Consider the following 20,573-nt stretch of genomic DNA (forward strand, 5'->3'; position numbering starts at 1 on the left):
CCCAGCATGTGGCCTCCTGGCTGAGTCCCAGAGCAGCCCTCTAAGGTAGCCCCATTGTGACCCGTTTCACAGATAAGGAAACTGAGGCTCAGAGAAGCAAAGTGCCTGGCCCAGGGTTACACAGCCAGGAATTGCAGCCAGACAGATGGCCTGACTGACAATGTGCTCCCACCCAGGGCCTGGGTGACCCACGAAGTGTCCAGAGAACAGCCCTGGGAGGACGAGAATGGCTCAGGCTGTGAGTCCCCCCTCTACTCCCCCAACCCCCCCACATGGGTTACCTGCAGATACGGCACATGGGCCCCCTCACCCCACCTCTTCAATGCTTCAGTGCTGAGTGGAGGCCCAGATGCCAGCTCCACGGACCCAGCTATCTGCACAGAGACAGTGTGAAGGGCCCTCAAGCCACAGAGAAGGGCCTTGCCCTTCTGGGCTGGGTATTCTGGGATCCCCCCACCAGCCCCCAGGGCATCCAATCACTCCAGCTTCTTCTCAGACTCCTGGCAACACAGCCCGATAGAACCCCATCCTGAGGCCTCAGTGCTGAACACCCCTCCAAGCACAGGCTGGGTGTGGGAAGACTTGGTGGCCGTGACAGGGTCTGCAGGCAGCGATGGCCCCGCAGTGGCTGCTGCGACTGGTGTCCATGGCATTTGCAAAGCCCGAGGCAGCACGCTTGCCTGAGTACAGGCTGCACGGGCTTGGCTGCAGCTGGCTCTGGGTTCAAACTCTGGTTCTGTGACACCTGGTTCTATACCTCAGGCACCCAGCCGGCCCTCGCTGAGCCTCAGCTTCCTGACCTGTGGGCTGAGGGCTGTAGGGACAAAGCAAGCCCGGGTATGCACAGCACTCACCTCCAGCTCAACAAGCACTGAGAGCTGACCAGCCCTCACACCAGCCCAACTCTGAGGCAAGGCAGCTGGCACTTCTGTCAGCTGAGGACCCAGAGTAACCTTGTGTCAGGCCTGGCAGGGACCCAGAACCAGCAGAAAGGTAGCCCTGGTGGGATGTTGGGCAGGTCACCACCACTCTGAGCCTCAATTTCCCCATCTATACATGGGGTGCCAAGCTGTGATTCTTGTGAGGATCAGTGGCTTCATAAATTGCTTAGAACTATAACCAGCGGAGAGAAACACTACCAGCATTATCACTATCACTGCCATTAGCACTATTAGCATTTCTGTGCAGATGCTAGCGCTCAGCTGGAAGTGGCCCGGGGCTCCCAGTCAGAGCCCAAGCCTTCCAGCTCCAGGGTTCCTCATGCCCCGCCTTTTCTGTGGCCCCAGCAGAGCCTGGAAAGTGTTTCTGGAAGAAAATGAATTGGCATTTTCTCATGGCCCAGCACTGCCCTCCCGGCCTCTCCCACCCCATGCCTTTGCCCAGGCTGTGCCCCCAGCCCTGCCCCACAAAGGGTGGCCAGCTCCTGGCTTTCCTCTAGTGTGCCCTTCAGTCCCAGGCTGGGCTGGGGCCTCCCTCAGCCCCCTGCAGCCTCTGGGCTTCCCTCTGTCACGGCTGCAACCACAGCCCAGCCTCCAGGGCATCCTGATTCCTGCCTGGAGGGCCCAGAGCGAGGGCTCCACTGCATGCAGAACAACCATCTGGGACAAGATCCAGCTCACTGAGCAGGTGCTGCACATGGGCCTGTCCCAAGGACTCCACCTGGGCAGAGGCTGGGCTGGGGACTCGGCCGGTCTCTGCTAATGGTGTAAAGCTCTATGCTTGGGGCTTTGTGGGAAGAATGGCTGGTCTTATCTATGAGCCGTTCGAATAGGACTCCACAGCTTCCCTTCCCCTGCGAGTCTCATCTCCTCAAAGTCTCACTGCCATTGAGAGGGGCTGTGAGCAGGTGTGAGCTCAGAAAGTTCACTGAGGCCAAATATCCCAGGAGTATTGAAAACTAAATAAAACGAAGGCTCCTTGATTGGGTTGGTGCCAGAAAAAGAGAGAAAAGTCTGCTATGATTTAAAAATGCAGTCTGGCCCGGCTGGTGTGACACAGTGGTTGAGCGTCAACCTAGGAACCAGGAGGTCACGGTTCAATTCCCGGTCAGGGCACAGGTTCAAGTTGCAGGCTTGATCCCCACTGTGGGGCTTGCAGGAGGCAGCTGATCAATGATTCTCTCATCATTGATGTCTCTCTCTCTCTCTCTCCCTCTCCCTTCCTCTCTGAAATCAATAAAAACATATTTAAATTAAAATGCAGTATGAATCACCTTCATTGGACTTGCAAAATGAAGCAGGTAGACTCAACCACATGCCTGTGTTTTGAGTAACAGTGGGCCCGTGGGTTGGGGGACCAAGAGGGGCCGCGCCTGTGGGTTTCCTCCCTGGGCCCTGGGGCTGGTGTCCCACAGGGCGTCTGTCACAGGGGGCCTTGTGCTGTGTGGCCTGGACAGCGTGGCCTCACCTGTTTGACCTCACCTTCCTCCTAAGTGTAAGTGTACGCGTGTTCTCTCTCTCTCTCTCACACACACACACACACATAAACACACGCTCACACATACACACACTCACATACACACACTCACACATACACACACTCACATGCACACTCAATACACACACTCACACATACACACACACTCACACACACATGCTCACACACACTCAATACACACACTCACACATACACTCACACACACTCAATACACACACTCACACACATACACTCACACTCACACACATACTCTCACACACACTCACACACACACATACACACTCACACTCACACACACGTGCTCACACAGACACACACTCTCACACTCTTGTGGCCTAGATAGCGTGGCCTCACCTGTTTGACCTCACCCTCCTCCTATGTGTAAGTGTACACATGTTCACACACACACACTCTCACACAGACCCACACACTCTCACACACTTGCACACTTGTACTCACACACACGCACACTCACACACACGCTCACACAGACACACACACACTCTCACACACACTCTCGCACACTTGCACTCACACACATGCTCACACACACTCACATACACACACATGCTCACACACTCACATACACACACACGCTCACACACACACTCTCACATACACACTCTCGCACACTTGCACTCACACACACACACACATGCTCACACAGACACAACACTCACACATCCTCACACACACACCCTTACACTCAATACATACACATGCTCACACAGACACACACTCACATACTCACATACACACACATGCTCAAACGCTCACACACACTCACACACACTCACACACACACACACATACACACTCACATACACACTCTCACACACACATACTCACATACACACACATGCTCACACGCTCACACACACACTCACATACACACACATGCTCACACGCTCACACACACACAGCTGTGCTCCTGGGGGTGCCTCCTGCCGGCACAGGCCTTCTCTGTGGGGCACTGTCCCAGGAGAGCAGATGCGAAGGGCCGGGTCAGGACCGCCTCGCGTGCTGCCCTCCCCCCAGGCCAACGTGCCATACGAGGTGCAGCTCTCTGCTCGCCACAGGGGAGCATCCCTGTGCCTGAGGAACCCGGGACACTGGCTGGCCACTGTGCAGCACTGTCCCAGCTGGGTCCCCTCCCCCCTGGGGCTGCTGTGCTTCGTCCAGGGCCCCCCTTTCTGCAGAGCCACTTCCGGCCCAGATCCCACCTGTCCTCCAAAGGCCTGGAGCGCGACAGACCCGGAAGCTCGCTCTGTGCGTCCTGAACAAAAATCAGGGCTGGTGTCCTGGATCACATGGGAAGAGGCTCAAATAGGACAGCGCCTCCTCTCTCCCTTGCTGGCATCTCTGTCCTCAGGGAGGCGGTCGCTCTGGCCACCTGGCTCATGAGGTCCCACCAGTGAGAGTTGACGAGGGCAGCGTCTCGGGATCCTGGCTTCTTCCCTGCTTCTGCCTCCCCTCTTATGGCTCCTGGCTCCTGTCAGAGCCGTGCTCTCTCTGCGCACTCCTGTTCTCAGGAGCCCAGAACCCAGGGACCCCAAGACCCCAGAAGTCAGGCAGCCAGAACCTCACGCCTCTAACTCAAGGCATACCCCACCCAACTTCAGCAGGAGCTGTTACAGAAGTCTGACCTCATCCGATTCCCGCAAGAGTGAGGACTATACAATCTCAGGGGGGATTGTTAGACAGACGGGCCTCGAGGTCTGGGCCATTCTCACTAAACGCTATTCTTGCTGAAGGTTAACATGCAGTCGTTTGCAGACCAGCTGTGAACAGAAGCTTGACAGGAACCCAACCAACTGCAAACAAGAAATCAACGAGCAATTGACCACATAGTGCAGGTGAGCGTGGCTGAGCCCCTTCCCGCAGGCAGAGCTGTGGGTGTGAATCCCTGTCCTGGAGAGGCTGGGAGTAAAGGAAGCTTCCTAAGGCAGCCAGGTCTCCTTTCCCATGGAGCCAAGTGGGAACCCCTGGAGAGTCGGGTAACAATTTCCCACGTACCCTCCCCACTGCCTCCCCCATTATCGACATCACTCACTAGTGTTTCTCATGTGTTACAACCTAGGAACCCACATGGACATATCATCATCACCCAAAGTCCACAGTTCACGTAGGGTTCGCTCCTGGTGTTGTATAGTCTATGGGTTTGGATAAATGCGTCCTTGTAATCACCAGGACAGTATCACACAGAGCGGTGTCCCGGCCCTACACGCCCTCTGCTCTGCCTGTGCATGTCCTCTTCTCCACCCCTGGCAGCCACTGACCTCACTCCCACAGCTTTGCCGTCTCCACAAGGGCCTCTGGTGGGACTCACAGGGGCAGCCTTCCACTGGCTGCTTCCCTCAGGATCTGCATCGCAGGTCCCTCCTGCCTCTGCAGGGCTGACAGCTCATCTGTTTGTAGTGCTGAGCAACAGTCCATGGTCTGATATAGTCCAGTTTACTCATTCATCTTGGTTGCTTTCAAATATAAATAAAAGTGCTGTAAACATCCTCGTACAGGTTTTTGTGTGGACATAAGCCGCTGACCTCCTTGGGTAAACACCAAGGAATATGCTTGCCGGATGGGAAGAGTGTGTTTAGTTTTGTAAGAAACCACCAAACTGTCTTCCAAAGTGGCTGCACCCATTTGCATTCTGATCAGCCAAGTATGAGAGGAGTTCCTGTTGCTTCAGATCCCAACTGCATTGGGTGATGTGGGCCATTCACATAGGCGAGTAGTGGAATCTTGTTTTAATTTGCATTTATTTCCCTGAGGGCATATAATGGGAGCGTCTTCTCATAGGCTTACTGGCCACCCATGTATCTTCTTTGCTGTGATATTTGTTCAGGTCTCTGGCCCATTTTTATAATCAGGTTGTTTGTTTCCTCTTGTGGAGTTTTAAGAGTGCTGTGTGTATTTTGCACAACAACCCCTTTAGCGAATGTGTTTTTTGCAAATATTGTCTTTCAGTCTGTGGCTTCTCATTCTCCAGACAATGGTTTTGTGAAGGGTAAGAACTATGTCTGATTCCTCTCCTGCATGTGGACGTGCAGATGTTCCAGCACCGTTTGTTTCCAAAACTGTCTTGGCTTCATTGTACTGCCTTTGTTCCTTCGTCAAAGATCCACTAACTGTGTGTGGTTCTGTTTCTATGCTCTCTATTCTGTTCTACTGGTCTATTTGTCTGTTCTTTCACCAATGCCACGCTGTCTTGATTGCTGCAGGTTCGCAGTGAATCTTAAAGTCGAGTGCTGTCAGTATCCAACTCGGTTCATCGCTTTCAGTACTGTGGTGGCGTTCTGGATCTCTTGCCTCTCTATTAACTTTAGAATCAGACAATATCTACATCATAACTCACTGGGATTGGTGGATTGGATTGAATCTATAGATCGGGTTGGGAAGAACTGACATCTTAATAATATTATCTCCCTATCCATGAACATGAAATATCCCTCCATTTAATTCGTTCTTTGATTTTCTTTATCAGACTTTTGTGGGGTTTTGTTTTCTTTTCTTTTAAATTCTCACCCGAGGATATGTTCATTGATTTGAGAGAGAGAGGACGGGAGCCTTAACTGGTGCGGCTCAGTTGGTTGGGCATCATACCACACACCAACGGGTTGCTGCTTCAATTCCTGGTTGGGGCACATGCCCAGGTTGTGGGCTTGATCCCCAGTAGGGGCTGTGCAGGAGGCAGTGATCAATGTTTTGCTATAGCATGGATGTTTCTTTTTCTCTCTCCCTCTCCCTTCTCCTCTCTCTAAAAATCAATTTTAAAATCTTAAAAAAAAAAAAGAAAACAATGAGATAGAGGAAGAGGAGAGAGGGAGGGAGAGAGAGAGACATGGATGTGAGAGAGAAACATCGATAGATTGCCTCCTGGATGCTCCCAACCAGAGAATCGAACCCAAACCCTTTTGGTGTATGGGACAAAGCTCCAACCAATTGAGCCACCTCTGGCCAAGACCTTCATCAAACTTTTGTAGTTGTCCTCACGTAGCTCTTGCACATATTTTGTTAGATGTCTAAGTATTTCATTTTGGAGGGGCTAATGTAAATGATATTTTTATCTTTAAATGCCACCTGCTCATTGCTGGTAGATAGGAAAGCAATCGGCGTTTTGACATTAACCTTGTTCCTGCAACCTTGCTATAACCGCTTATTTGTCCCAGCGGTGTTTCTTTCTTTTGTTAACTCTTCCAGCTGCTCTACATAGACAGTCATATCATCTATAAACAAACATAGCTTATGTCTTCCCGCAACGTGTACACTGTATTTCCTTTTCTCATCTCCCTGTATTAGCTGGAACTCCCCGCCTGACCTGAAAGGGAGTGGTGTGATGACGCGTCCTGGCCTCGTTTCTGGTCTTTGTGGGCAGGCCCTGAGTTTCTCACCGTGAGTGTGATATTCACTGCAGGACTTTCGTAGATATTCTTTATCGACTTGGAAAGCTCCCAGTACCCGTTTACTGAGAGTTTTATCATGAGTGGCTGTTGGTGGGGTTTTGTTCTGTCCCCTGGGGTGTCCTGTGCTTGGAGAAGTGCTGCCCATGTGGGCCCTTAATGACCCCTGGGAGAAAGGGGTGCAGGTGTGGAGAAGTGTCCTGCAGAGAGGGGGCCTTGCACAGGGATGTGCGGGGTAGGCCAAAGGGCGGGAGCCCAGGGCACAGGCAGGGATAACCACCCACCCGCAGGAAAGCACAGGTGCTGGGACGTGGGAGCTGTGGTGGGAACCAGAGGAGGCCATACTGCAGGCTGCGAGTCCGGGACCCTGTGGTGGAAGGAGAGCCCGGACTGGGGACAGGCTCTGGAATAGGGAGGAAGGGGTGGGTCTGGGACCAGGGCCCGAGCTCAGGAGCAGGGCCGGGCGGGAGAGTGGCCCCCGGAGCAGCAGAGGCTGCAGGGGCTCAGGCGTCATGCCCTTCAACTCTTCCTCCCCGTCTGTCCGGGAGGGCAAAGGAGGGCTCAGGAGGCGAGTGGCAAGGGACCTCTCTGCCCGGCTCCCTCGCAGGCCCAGGGGTGGCTCTGAGGACACTCACCCTGGGAGTACTGGTGCCACAGCAGCCTCCTGAGGGGCCGGGGGCCAGGCCCGGCCCTGGGGAACCGTCTGCTCCACCACCCTGGGTCCCTGTTCTCTCCGGAGACTCCTATTCGGGCCGCAGGACTCATCCAATTTGGATCCAACATGAAATCAACAAGCGCACGAGTCAGTGACCAGCATCTCCGTTTGCCCCTCCCCAGCAGCCACGCTGCGGCCACACGTCCTGGGCATCACCCAGTGTGTGTGGGCAGGTCACGGGCAGCGGATGTGCCGCCTCCACAGTCACAGGAGCTCAAAAGTCAGCCACGGGGAGCGGGGCTCAGGACTGGGGGCGATGGGGAGACCGAGCCCCATCTCTGTCTCAGTAATGGATAAAGGGGTCGTGACCCCCCACCTTGAGAGCTTTAGCAAGACCTTGGCCGAAATCTTTCCCCTACAAGAGCCTTCCAGCACACAGCAGGCGCTCAAGCAAAGACCTGTCCTTCCAGCCTCATCCCATGGGGGTAAGAACGAAGGCGCTGGGGCCAGAGCCACGTCCAGGCACAGGGATGAGGGGCTGTGATCTGGCGTCAGCTCTGCCTCAGCTTCTCCACATGTGAAGTGAGGGACGCCAGAGGCCTCTGCATCTAGATTCTGAATCGGTCCTCACACCTGGCACACGATCATGGTGTACACAGGGCAGACGGCCCATTCCACAGAGGAGGGGAGTGAGACAGAGAGGGAAGCTGCTGGCCGCTAGTCACACAGCAAGCAGAGGGGACCTGCCCATTTAAGTCTAGACCTGCCTGGCTCATGCCCAACACCACAACTCCAAGCCAGAGACGGCTCCCGAACAAGACATCGCCAGACTCTTGGCGCAGGGCACCTCTGCCCCCTCAAGGGAAGCCTCACAGGGCTCGTGGCATCCCTGAAGGGCCCACGCCTTTGGAGGGACACTGAGGCCCATTCACAGGGCTCTGGTCTGAGTTCAGATGCAGTTTGGCACCTGCCTCTCCCGGTGGCCTCCTCGCTCAGACTCTGCTCCCACCACCAGGACATTCTGAGAAGTAAATGGGTGTCGGGAGTGGCCGAGGACACACCCGGCACCGGGGCACGGGGAGCGGCATGTTCACTATGATTTCTGAGTGCCGATTCTCAGCGAAACGCCACGCCACTTCCTGAGAAGTAAAGGCACCCGGTGACACCACAGGCTTCTGAATTCACCACCAAAACATCCCAGCAGCAGCCAGGAGCCAGGGGAGGAGGCCGAGGACACCAGGCCCCCCAGGCCACACAGGACCTGGCCAGACCATGGCAGCAACTCATCAGTGCATCCCTGTCTCAGGAGGGACACTCGTCAGCCCAGGGAGGAGGCTGGGGCTGGGGGCTGGGTTTGGGGCTGGGGCTGGGGCTGGGGCTGGGGCTGGGGCTTGGGGGCGCTGGGCGGCTGCTGGGGCTTGCAGGGAGGCTTGGACTAGGGGGGCTGGGGCTGGGTGGGGGAGGCTGAGGCTGGGGCTGGGGCTGGGGGGGGGGGGGCGCTGCAAGAGTGAACCCAGCCTCTCCCTCCAGCCACAGTGAGCTGTCAGGGAAACTGACATCGAGGAGCCTACCCTCGGGCGTCAGGCTCCAACTGGGCTGCGGTGCAGCCTTTCTGGGCCTCGGTTTTGGCATCTATGAAATGGGACAGCCACTTCCTGTCCTGGGACCAGCCAGGAAGATCCACTGGGATGAGAAAGGCCCACACTGGGCAGGGGCGTCCCACCCGACACCCAGAAACCTCGCCCTGGGGAGGGTGGCCAGGGAAACCGCCTCATCCCAAGAGCCACAGCTGCCAGAATAAGCGGGACAGGAAGGCTTTTCAAATGAAAGGCGGCTCCGCCCTCTGAACAGGAAATGTGAGCGGAGTGATGAGGTGGAGGAGCCGCTCTGCATGGCCAGGACGGACCCGGTCTGAGGGGCCAGGAGAGGGAGACCAGGCACACTTAGCTCTGCCACGGGGTGGAACTGGAGCGACACAAGGGAGGACACGCAGTGACAACTCTCAAAGCCACAAAGGCACAGGCTGTCGGATCCAGTGGGTTCATTTCCAGAACGTGCTCGGACGCCCAGGCACGACATCCACACCGGGCGCCTGCAGCAGCACCATGTGCACTGACAGTCAGGGCGGCACAGAGACCCGATGTGCATCAGGAGACAAGCGAACAGCGTGGAAACGGAGCTCCAGGCAGGCAATGCCAGGGAGACTACCCTCCTGCGGACCCAGCGCCAACGACAGGTGTCGCCCACTGCACCCGCCGCCCAGTCACCTGAGGAGGCAGGGACCATTCACAGCTCCACTTTGCAGATGTGCAAACTGAGACTCAGAACAGCTGGCTAATGTGCCCAAGTTCACACAGCGGGTCAGCAGCAGAGACCGAGCACAGAACTCCAACACGATGGATCTCCCAGGTGTGCTGCTGACATAGGAGGTTGTTCTTAAAAAAGAAAAAAGCCAGGCTGCAGGGCAATACATTCAGGTTGGTCATAGGTAATGGGTTGAACAATGGCCTCCAGAAAAGAGGTGTCCACCCAGACCCCGGGAGTGTGGCCTGTGCAGGCGTAACTAATGCAATTACCCTGGCTGAGGATGGGCCTTAACTCCAATGACAAGTGTCCCAAGAAGAGGAGGGGAGGGGAGGGGAGGGGAGGGGAAGGAATGGGAGGGGAGGGGAGGGGAGAGGGAAGGACTGTGTGGAGACAGAGGCAGGGAGCAGAGGATGTGTCTAGGAGCCAAAGCCACCAGGATCCCAGCAGCTCCCGGAGCTGGGAGAGAGGAGAGCCAGTGGGAGGTGGCCCCTGCCGACACCGTGACCTTGGCCTCTGGTCTCCAGGGCTGTGTGCTTAAGCCTCCAGCTGTGGTGCTGACTCGGCGGCCACAGGAAACCAACACAGGGTCCGCCTCTGCCCGACCTCCCCCCCCCTCAGCTCCCTGGGCCCGGCTGACTGCCCGGACCACAGAATGCCGCCCTCTCCTGGCACACATCAGGCGTGTGGGTTCACTCAGCCGATCTCCAGGCTCCCATTTCCCCGATGAGGAACAGGCCACCCCGCCACTCCCTGCCTGCTGGCCTGCGACCTGGGGCAGGGTGAGTGGGGACCCTGAGATGCCCAGAGAGCAGCTGCCTTAGGATTGGCTAAGCCTCCAGGGCGGGACACCTGGGCCAGGCCCCGCGTGCCTCAGAGGCTGGGCTGGCAGGGGCAGCAGAGGAAGGGCGGGCAGCCAGGGTCCCTCTGCTCCACTCGGCAGCCCCCAGGAGGCCTGGCTGCCCCAGGGACTGTGTGGCCTGGAGGCGCTCAGGGCCTGGGGAGGGGCCTGGCTGCCCCAGCCAGGCAGGTGCTGCCGACAGCTTGAGGCCCAGCAGGCCAAGGGGATGGGCACAGCTGAGCCTCCTGCCCACGAGGCTGTGAGAGAGGAAGCTGCCGGCTGACCTGCCCTGCCTGCAGAGCCAAAGCCAAGAAGAATGAAACATAAAAGCGCCGACTCACACATGGAAACACAGGCGCAGGAAGGAGAGCGCCAGGTGATAGAGTCCCTCAGGCTCGGTCTCTCAGGTCCCCTGCAGCAGGCAGGGCGGGGACTGTCCTTCAGACCCAGCTCCAACCAGGCTACAGGGGTGGCAGGGGCTCTGCCCCCAAACAGCCGTCTTCCCTCCTCCTGAGAATCATGAGAGAGCAAGACACGGAGGCCAGTGCCTTCCCTGAGGTGTCCAAGCAGAGTGGCACCCTCCCACCCGCACCCTCCTACCCGTCTACACTGCACCCGCCTACCCGTCTACACCGCACCCTTCTACCCGTCTATACCGCACCCTCCTACCTGTCTATACCGCACCCTCCCACCCGCACCCTCCTACCCGTCTACACCGCACCTTCTACCCGTCTACACAGCACCCTCCTACCCGTCTACACCGCACCCTCCTACCTGTTTACACCGCACCCTCCTACCTGTCTATACCGCACCCTCCTACCCGTCTACACCGCACCCTCCTACCTGTCTATACCGCACCCTCCCACCCGCACCCTCCTACCTGTCTACACCGCACCCTCCCACCTGTCTATACCGCACCCTCCCACCCGTCTATACCGCACCCTCCCACCCGCACCCTCCTACCTGTCTACACTGCACCCTCCCACCCGGCTACTCCGCACCCAGTGGAAGCTGCACTGGCCTGGTTCCCCTTGGCCCCGAGGGTGGGACCTGCCCCAGGTCAGGGAGCTTGGCTGCAGGTGACTGGCCTGGGCGGGGAGGGGCTGAGCTACGGGGAGACTGAGAAATAGATTCCCAGGCTCTGTCCCCGACCAGGATTCCTGGGGATGAAGCCAGGAGCTCTGGATCTGCCGATGCTCCCAGGAGGGTCTGAGGAAACGGCAGCCAGTCAGCGCCGCTCCTGGCTAACATGAGCCGATTTTCAACTCCAGGTTCCCTGGTTCTGAGAGGCTACAGCTTCACGACCCAGAGAAGCCCTGACGGTGCGTTTCGGTGGCTCATGGCTGAGTCTGACCAGCCTCCACCCCAGGCCAGGGCGCTGACACCACAAGGGCAGCAGGTGTGGGGACCCCAGGGGCAGGGCGGGAGCTGCAGGTGCCTGTGTCTGGACACACTTGCACGCCTGCATGAGCACTCAGGCGATGCCGAAGGCTCTCTGCGGGCACCTCAGGAGCATGGAACTGGGGCTGCAGTGGGGAGACGGGGTGAAAGGAGAAATGCACTCTCTGCCCTTGCAGTTGTTGGTGCTCACGGTGAGCTGAGCACTCCTGTCAGAAATGTCATAATTGACAACAGGGTATGACACGTCTGTGCTTCCTTACATATTTGTTTCCTTATTTCTTTTCTCCTCCCTCTCTGCCCAGACCTCATCCCCAGCCCTGGCACAGGGCAGGGCACTTGCTAAGAGGGGAGGGGAGGGGAGGGGAGGGGAGGGGAGGGGACAACAAGACAAAAGAGGCAGGTGTGTTAGGGGGGTTCCCAGGCCCTTCCACACCCTCCTTCCACAGGCCGACTTGTGGGCTTCCCACTGGCCCAGAGGTCCCAGCACCTCGGGAACCCCTGGAGTCCACCAGCCTTTGCCCTCCATAACCCAGGCAGGCCCGCACATGCTGGGCCTGGGCCTCCCTGGGCCTCCACAAGCCTGAGTAGTCATCTGGCCTGAACTTGGCCTGAGACCAGGACCCAGAGGCCCAGGGTCGGGGCAGCGGGTGGCACACGCTGTCAGCTGCCGTCACAATTACTTTCTGCTGTAAGGGACAGAGAAGTGCAGGCCTGGAGCCACCCTCAGGGAGCAGGCTGCAGCTGGAAGGAGAGGGAGGCGGACAGGGATTGGGGACACATATCTCTCCCTGCCTTCTGTTGTCCTTGGCCTTGGGACCTCTCCATTACACACACAGCACACATGCAAACACGCACACACATGTGCACACACACACACGTTGCTCAGCACCTCCCCATCTTCACACACTCCCTCCTCCAGCCCAGCTTCCTGAGTGAGTCTCCACAGGGCTGCTAGGGGCTCGGGGGACAGAGGGTCTTGCTGCTAAGCAGCTGGGCCACCTCTGGCTGTGGCTGTCCCTCTCTGGGCCTCAGGCTGCCCCTCCCACCATGGGGATGCCGCGTCTCACCCCACCTCCAGGACACCCCTCACGGGGTGAGGACAGTCCGAAGCTGCCTCCGAGGCGAGCCTGCCTGGGTCGCAGCCCCGAGGGGCATGGCCAGCCCCCGGCGGCACCCAGCAGTCCGCAGGGTCCCTGCCTCTGGAGCCCGTCAGCTCAGTAAGCCCGGCGTGGCTCAGGCAACGGCAACAGAGAGACCAGAAGGGGGAAAGCATGCGGGTTCTTTTTAAAGTGGGGAGCTGCTCAAGTTGAATCTGGCAAATCTTAAAAAATAAAAAAAAAGAATGTTAAACCTGAACATCATGATCCAAAAAGAAACTGGGCAGGGGGAGTGAAACCCCTGACACAAGATACGAATGGCCAGTGGACACCTGGAATGCTTAGTGGGCAAGACAAGGAGATACTGGGCCCTGGGACACCCAGCTCTGCAGCTAGCCGCCCCCCCCCCCCCACACACACGCACACATGCACACACACTCACGCACGCACGCACACATGCACACGCACGCACACACGTGCACACCCACGTTACTGCAGGAAGGCACAGAGATTCATGGCGGGAAGCGGGGGCCATGAGAGCTGAGCAGTGGGATTCCCCGAGCCTCGGTTTGCTCAGATCTGCAGTGAGAACAGCTCCTGCCCTCACAGGGGTGCGGGGCGGGGGGCAACCTAAGCTGCACACAGGCTCAGAGCTCGAAGCAAGTAAGGTCACAGATGCAACTCAGCACAGAGGAGGGGCCTGGGCTGAATGCCCACTCCCTCCCCTGCACAGACAGATGGCAGGCAAGGGCCCAAAGCAAAGGTCTGAACGCCAGCTCTGCCTCGACAAGCCCCACGATTCTGGGACGCTGATGTCACCTCTCTGAGGCTCAGTCTCCTCATCTGCAGAATGGAACGTCATTCTGGCTGCTGAGCACTCGCAGCATGTCAGGCAGCATGCCTGGTTACTGCGCACCCACTCGTAGCGGGCACCCCTGCAGCACATCGGACCAAAACCCTGCCCTCGAGAAGCATGCGTCTCAGAAGGGACAGCAGGAAACAAGCTGGGCAAGTGAGACAGGGCGTGGCAGGTGGCATTCAGTTCTCCACAGGACAATGCACGAGGGGGAGGCCGACGAGGGTATGGGGGATGCGTGGTGATGGAAGGATGGCGTACTGAGAACTGTACACCTGAAAGCTATGTCATCTTATTAACCATTATCACCCCCAATAAATTCAATAACAAAATTTTTAAAAAGAAAAATACAGGAGAGGGATGTAGGGAAGGGAGGCCATGGTGCTATCCAGGAGAGCCTCCTGGAGGAGGCGACATCTGGGCAAGACCTGAGAGTGGTGAGGCGGGGGCTGTGCAGAAATCTGGGAGTGTTCCAGGCAAAGGAGGCAGCAAGTGCAAAGGCCCTGGGGGAGGCCCAGCAAGGAGCGGAGCAGGCAGTCCAAGGGGGAGGAGAGAGGGATGGGAATGAGGACTAGACTGTGCAGGGGCTGGGGACCGTGGGGAGGAGGGTGGCTTTGTTCTGAGTGAGAGGAACCCTGGGAGGGTCCTGAGCCCAGGGCTGTCCTGAGACTACAGCACGCACAGCGCATGCAGTGCACTCAGAGCTGAAGTGGCCGCTTGGGTGGCCTGCAAGAGCCTCGCTCTGACGGCTTTATTTGTTGCACCCTGGCCCTCTCCAAGCCTCAGTCCTATGGAGATCCAGACCCAGGGAAGGGGAGAGGGGTCCCCAAGACCTGCTCTGAGGCCCTGAGAAAGGGCTCCCCTCCTCTCTGGCCACACAATGGACCTGCATTCAGTGCTACAGAGCAGAAGGCCGATTAAGGGGCTGGACCAGGGACCCCCGGTCTCCACAGCCTCATGCTGCCCTGCAGCCTCCATCTCAGCATCCAGGCAGGGGCCTGAGCTGGGGTGCATCGACTGGGGCAGGTGTAGGAAGCGGGGCAGGGACAGCAGGAGACAGCCTGGCTGCAGCAATCACCGGCCCTTCTGGCCTCCATGTCCAGGGGAAAGCTGGGATGGAGGACAGATTCCCAAGGCCCTGGCATCACCAAGGCTCCCTCTCCTTCACCGAGCCCCCTTTCCACAGCCCCATTTCCACTGAGACCTCTGCCCAGAGGCCACAGAGGGGCGCACAGTCCTACTCTCCCATCTCGGGTGCTCTCAGCAGCCTCCTAGCGGGTCCTCAATCCCACCCTGAAGACGATGAACTAAGGCCCAAGAGGAGAAGTGACTCAGCCAATCACACCGCAGGCCTCCCTCGCCTCCGCCACCTGCCCTGAAGTCTCCTCCCAAACACCGAGGTCCGGGGGTCAGGGCAGTCTCTGTGTACCCAGCACCATGTATGAAGCAGACCCTGTGCTGGGCCATGGGCATCAGAATGCCAGCAAGGCCTCACGAGGTCCCTGTGGCCAGAGAAAGCAGCTCAGACCCTGACCCACCAACACTTCCTGGGCACCTGCTGCATGCCAGGCCTTCACGGGGCCCCAGGCCCACAGCACCTGGGAGCCAGGAAGGCGAGCAGACACCAGGACCTGTGTGGGCCCAGCCCCAGGGGAAGGGTGGCAGGAAGAGATGCCACGCTGTTCTGGTGGCACACAGAGGCACCTGCGGGGTATCTGGGCAGGAGGAAGCATACAGCTCTGTCCCTGGCAGAGCGCCAGTCCCTCCCAGCCCTTCAAACCTCCTGTCTGTGCCACGATTTGAATGCCACCCTCTGCACCAGCAGACCATTTGGAAATTAAATGAGAGTGCAGCGCCCTCAGCCAGTGGACAGAGCCCCGGGACAGGAAGCTGGGCATGGAGCAGGCGGTGGAGGCTTCTGCTCAAACCCCTGACTTGCTGTGTGGCTTTCAGCAAAACCCCGCTCCTCTCCGGGCACCTCTTCCTCCCAGCACAGCACAGCTCACTGGACGTCCCTCCACCAGGCACTCGCTGGCAACCGGAAGCCCCACGGGGGTCTGACATGACAGCTGGGATGGGGGCAGCATCCTGGGCACAGGCTGACAAACGGGCTCTAGCCCCTGCCCCAAGAGAAGGGCCATTCCCTCGGGCTGGGGAGGAGGCTCTGCTGTCCCCTCGCCAGGAGAGGGTCAAAGAAGCGGTCAGGGACCCGGAGTTCATGTCTGCCAGGTCCATGACAACACCCAATCCTAAGAGTGCCATGGTGGACACTCGGTGATGCACCAGGGCCCCTGCTGTCCAGCACCCGGAGCCCCCCTCTTGTCCCTCAGGGGTCAGCACGCCCCTCCCCTCTACACCTGCTGTCCCTCAGAAGCTTGTAACACTGATGGGAGTCCTTCCAAGGTGTCCCTCCTGGAGCTGCCAACCTCTGCTGAGAAATCTCTCAGGACTCAGGATAGGGGTGGGGAGTAATGGGTGTGAGAGGCATGGGGGGATCTTCTACTCTAAGCCCCCCTGGCAGCATCCAGGGCTGGGGCCCCTACCTGACCCTCTGTGCCACATGGCACAGTCCAGGGCTGGAGCAGCGTGGCCCAGGTGAGGCTGGGCTGGGGCAGGGAGCAGCCTGGAGCCAGGCTTCCTTTGGCACCTGGGGGTGGGGTAGGGCCGGCCAGAGGGCTGCAGGTCTCAGCCCCAGGGTGTGCCCCTGCCTCTGGGGAGACAGAGCCTGCAACCCGGTTTCAGGGTTTGGGTCTGGAGGGCAGAGTCCCCAGCGCTTTATCCCAGGGCTCCCACTTGAGCCCAGGGAGCAGCCGAGAGTAGAAACGGCCACAGGCAGCACAGGCTCCAGGTGGGCCTGCCCTCGAGGAGGGGTAGGTGGCCCGGCTGTTGAGAGGCAGAGGCACCTCCTAGAGCAAAGACCTCCTCCACGGAAACACGGCTCTGTGACCCATCCCCTGCTCCCTGGCAGGTTTGAAGTATCATGTGCCCTGAGCACCTTCCAAACCGGAGGGACAGGAGCACTTGGCAGGGAGTCTGGCCTGAAACCCAGGGGTCCGGGGCTGCGGGGCATCCTCCCCGTGGGCGAGGCCCATCTAAAAGCAAGAAGCTTTGGCTGGAGTCGTCAGCTCGCTCGCCAGTAAAGAAGAGCATTTCCAGAATGTTTCCACTCCATCAGCACGGAGAGTGAGGAGAAGCGACTCCGAGGACCGCAGATCTTGGGCCGGGGGAGGGGGAAGCATTTTCAGGGCCGCTCATGGACTGCGACTCCATCCGCGCCCACCGCCCCCCCCCCCCCCCCGCCCCATCCCGGGGTCCCGGGGAAGAACAGGCAACACACGCAAGTGCCTCCCGAGAACCTGGTGCACGTCTGCCAGGGGACCGAGAGCGCCTCAAAGTTTCCCGGCGCTCCCCGGAATGGAGGTGAGCAGGGAGCAAAGTTCCCGGTGGCGTAGCAGCCGGAGCCATGGCAGGAGCAGGCAAGCCTGCAGTCGGCATGGCCTCCGATGGCTCCTCAAACTCTCCCACCCCCTTCCCTGTGGCCCCACCGCCTCGCGCTCACCCCGAGCCCGAGAGGGCCTGCGCGGAGCGGACGCCAGGCCCCCGGGGGCCGCGCGCCGGTGGCCTCGCACTTACCTCGGCGAGTGTCCGGGGCGCGGCGCGCTCCGCGTCCTCCGAGCTCCGCGCGGCCGTCCCCAGCCCCGGCCGCCGCCGCCCCGGCCGCATCGCCGCCGCCGCCGCAGCTCAGGGCAGCGCCCAGGGGCGCTCCAGGCCGAGGGGCGCGTCGGCTCCGAGCGCCGATCGCTCGGGGTCAGCCGTGGGTCGGGGGCGCGCGCCTGCACGATGCCCCCCGGGCGCAGGGCGCTCGCTCGGGCCGGCGCGGCTGGAGTCCGTCCCTCTGTTCGGCTGCGAGAGCTGGCGACGCGCCTCCTCCCCCGCCCGCTGTTATCTGATCCCAGGCCGGCCAGGCGCGCTCCCCACGCCCCGCGCCCCGCCCTGCGCTACCTGCGGGCTCCCGGCCCCCAGCCCCTCGACCCTGGCGACCGAGCTGAGGGAGAAGGCTGCAACGGGGAGGCAGGGGAGGGCGGTGAGCGGGATGGAGGGCGAGAAAGAGGAGGGAGGCGGAGGCACGGCGCGCACCCAGCTCCGCGTCCTGCGGCCACCAGAGCACAGCTCTGCAACTCCTCCAACTCTCCCCCAGGAGCACCCTCCCAGCGCGCCCCGCCGCCGCCCCCCTCCCCTCGGGAAGAGAGGGGGCTAGCCCGGCCAGTGCCTCCCCAGCCCCAGGAAGTCCCCCGCCCCATCCACCACTTGCGCACTGGGGCGCGCGTGCGCGCGCGGGCACACACACACACACAGAGGCATGTCCTCCAGGGACAAGCACAAACAGGTGCACAGAGAGCGCACACACAGTCCAGGGAATCTTGCATGTAGCCCATACACAAGTTCACCCACACATGCAAAATGCACGTCCTGACATGCATGATGGTTGCAAGTGCACAGGGACATACAATGTGCACTTTTACACCCAGATCCCGGCTTGTACACCTCTGGGAATTCTCCTCCCTTGCACACCAGGCATGTCCTCACACACATACCCCCTCCCTCTGTAACAGCCTCTCCCCCTTCCAGCCAGCGCTGTTTGGCTTCTCTCAGATCCTGCTTTTCCCTCTGTGCTCCCCTCAGTTCTCCCTTTTTGCAGACCTGACCCCGCTGTGACCCTCTTCTCCTGCCACCTCTGCCTCTGGAGGCTGGGCTTTTCCCAGCCTGTCCCCAGGGACCCTGCCCTCCCAGCCTCCTGGGCCCATTGTCTGGGCCTCTGATCTCAGCCTCCTGCAGGGCCCAAGACTTCCCTCCTGGCAGACAGACTTGACCGCTGGGCCTGGGCCTGGGGACACCCCATTGTATCACCAGTCTGACCCCTGCTCCACCTTGGAGCCACAGCATTGGGCCCAGGAGGTGGGTCTGTGCCCAGAGCACAAGCCTGAAATGAATCCCAGGCCCTTGGCCTCCAGCTGCCTCTCAATGTGGAATGTAATTATGTATCTGAGCCCTGGGAAGCTGGCTGCAGGGTGGAGGGGTGGGGGTGGGGGGTGGGGGGAGCAGGATGCCTCCTGGCCAACGCCTAGGTTGCTGGATGCTCAGACAGAGCAGTGCAGGCCTACCTGCCAGGCTCCTGCCCAGGCTCCGGGCCCCAGGAAGCTGGTAGCTGCCACCTGGCCTAGGCCACCCAGAGTCCCCAACCTCAGGCTGTGCTGGGTTGAATCCACCTCTGCTGACCAGCTGAGGAAGCAGGTCAGGTCGGCTCTCCAGGCCACGCTTTCCCAGGATCAGGTGGGGAGAGTGAGATTTCCCGCCTCCTGGGCTGGCAGTGAGGGTCCACGAGTGCCTCCCCCAGGCATCCAGCATGGTGCCAGCTGCTGAAGAGCCGTCAGGCCTGCAGAGCTCGGCCTGGGCCTGGCTGGGCCCCTTGCTGCCACTGCAGCCTGGGCAGTCACTGGCCCTCTATGCAGGTACCGGAGCTGAGGCACAGGAAGGGTGGGCGAGTACCTGCAGAGCTGCTGGGGGTGAGTGGGGCTCAAGGCCGGGTCTGTCCCCGCCAGGATGGCTGTCCAGCCTGCAACGGGGAGGGGACACCCCAGGAGGTTCCAGCCACCACCACCACCACCACCACCACCACCCCCCCCACCCCCCCACCCCCCCCCCCCCGCCCTGACTGGCACAGCTGTCCTGGCTTCTTCCTCCCCTCGGAGACCAACCTTCAGGGGGCTAAAGGCTCTCAGGAAACTTCTCCTTTTCCCTCGAAATGACCAAGGAGGGAAGTGACTCAGCCCCCCACCGTCCCTTCCGGTTTCCTACAACAGGGAGGCTCAGCGTCATCACAGAAAGAATGGCTCCCCCCGCCCCGGGCGGGGGGGGGGGGGGGGCCTCGTCTGCGTCCCAGGGAAGCCAGCACATCCCCTCAGCGGGCGGTGGTCTCGACTGGAAAGGACAGAAGCCTCTGGGCACCTCTGTCTCTAGGGCTCTAACAGCTCCCAGGACAGGGGTGAGCCCAAGGCATTCTCCACCCGAAACCACCTGCAGCAGCTCCCAGCCTGCCACTCACCAGGGAGCCAGGGAAGGCAAGCAGCGCTCCCCGGCCTCCGAGACGCCCCAGGGCCGCTCTCCATGCCGGTCACAGACAACGCCAAGCGTCCTGCCCAGGTCCCTGAGCAGAGACTGTCCTTGCAGAGGCCAGCCCTTCAGGCTCCACATCCCACCCTCCTGGCCCACCTCTGGTGCCAGAATTCAGTTCTCAACCACCATCACATCACATAAGCAGCTGCTAAGGGCCCAGGTGCATGGCCCTTCACTGGGCCCCATGGGTGCCAGCCTCCCTCCAGGGAGCGCGTCCATGTTCCAGATGCAGAGACTGAGGCACAGAGGGCAGGATGTGTGCCGGGGTCTCTCTAAACAGCCCCCATGCCTTCCCCCTGGCTTCCTGTTTGTGAACAAAGGGGCTCACAGCCCCCCCAGGGCAAGGTGCACAGCCACTGCTCCCTCTGGTGCTGAGGGGGTGCCCCCAAGCAAGGCCAGGTGTGGGGGA

The 20,573-nt window shown here is 59.8% G+C and overlaps 1 protein-coding gene across 2 annotated transcripts in view; it reads right to left on the reverse strand.

Moving 5' to 3' along the window:
* The window catches only part of KCNJ12 (potassium inwardly rectifying channel subfamily J member 12), a 38,971-nt gene extending 21,067 nt beyond the window's left edge, over positions 1 to 17,904 (reverse strand). Inside the window, exon 1 of one of the 2 annotated variants that reach the window (XM_070394267.1) lies at positions 17,624 to 17,904. The gene's annotated coding sequence lies outside the window, so the exon portion shown is untranslated. Of the gene's footprint in view, positions 1 to 7,471; positions 7,581 to 17,623 lie in introns of those variants that run through there. The other variant, XM_070394268.1, reaches the window with a different exon arrangement.
* Between the last annotated feature and the right edge of the window lie 2,669 nt (positions 17,905 to 20,573).

The sequence above is a fragment of the Myotis yumanensis genome, unplaced genomic scaffold (genome assembly GCF_028538775.1).
Source record: "Myotis yumanensis isolate MYYU_CA2020_CCGP unplaced genomic scaffold, mMyoYum1.0.hap1 SCAF_16, whole genome shotgun sequence".
Taxonomy (NCBI): Eukaryota; Metazoa; Chordata; class Mammalia; order Chiroptera; family Vespertilionidae; genus Myotis; species Myotis yumanensis.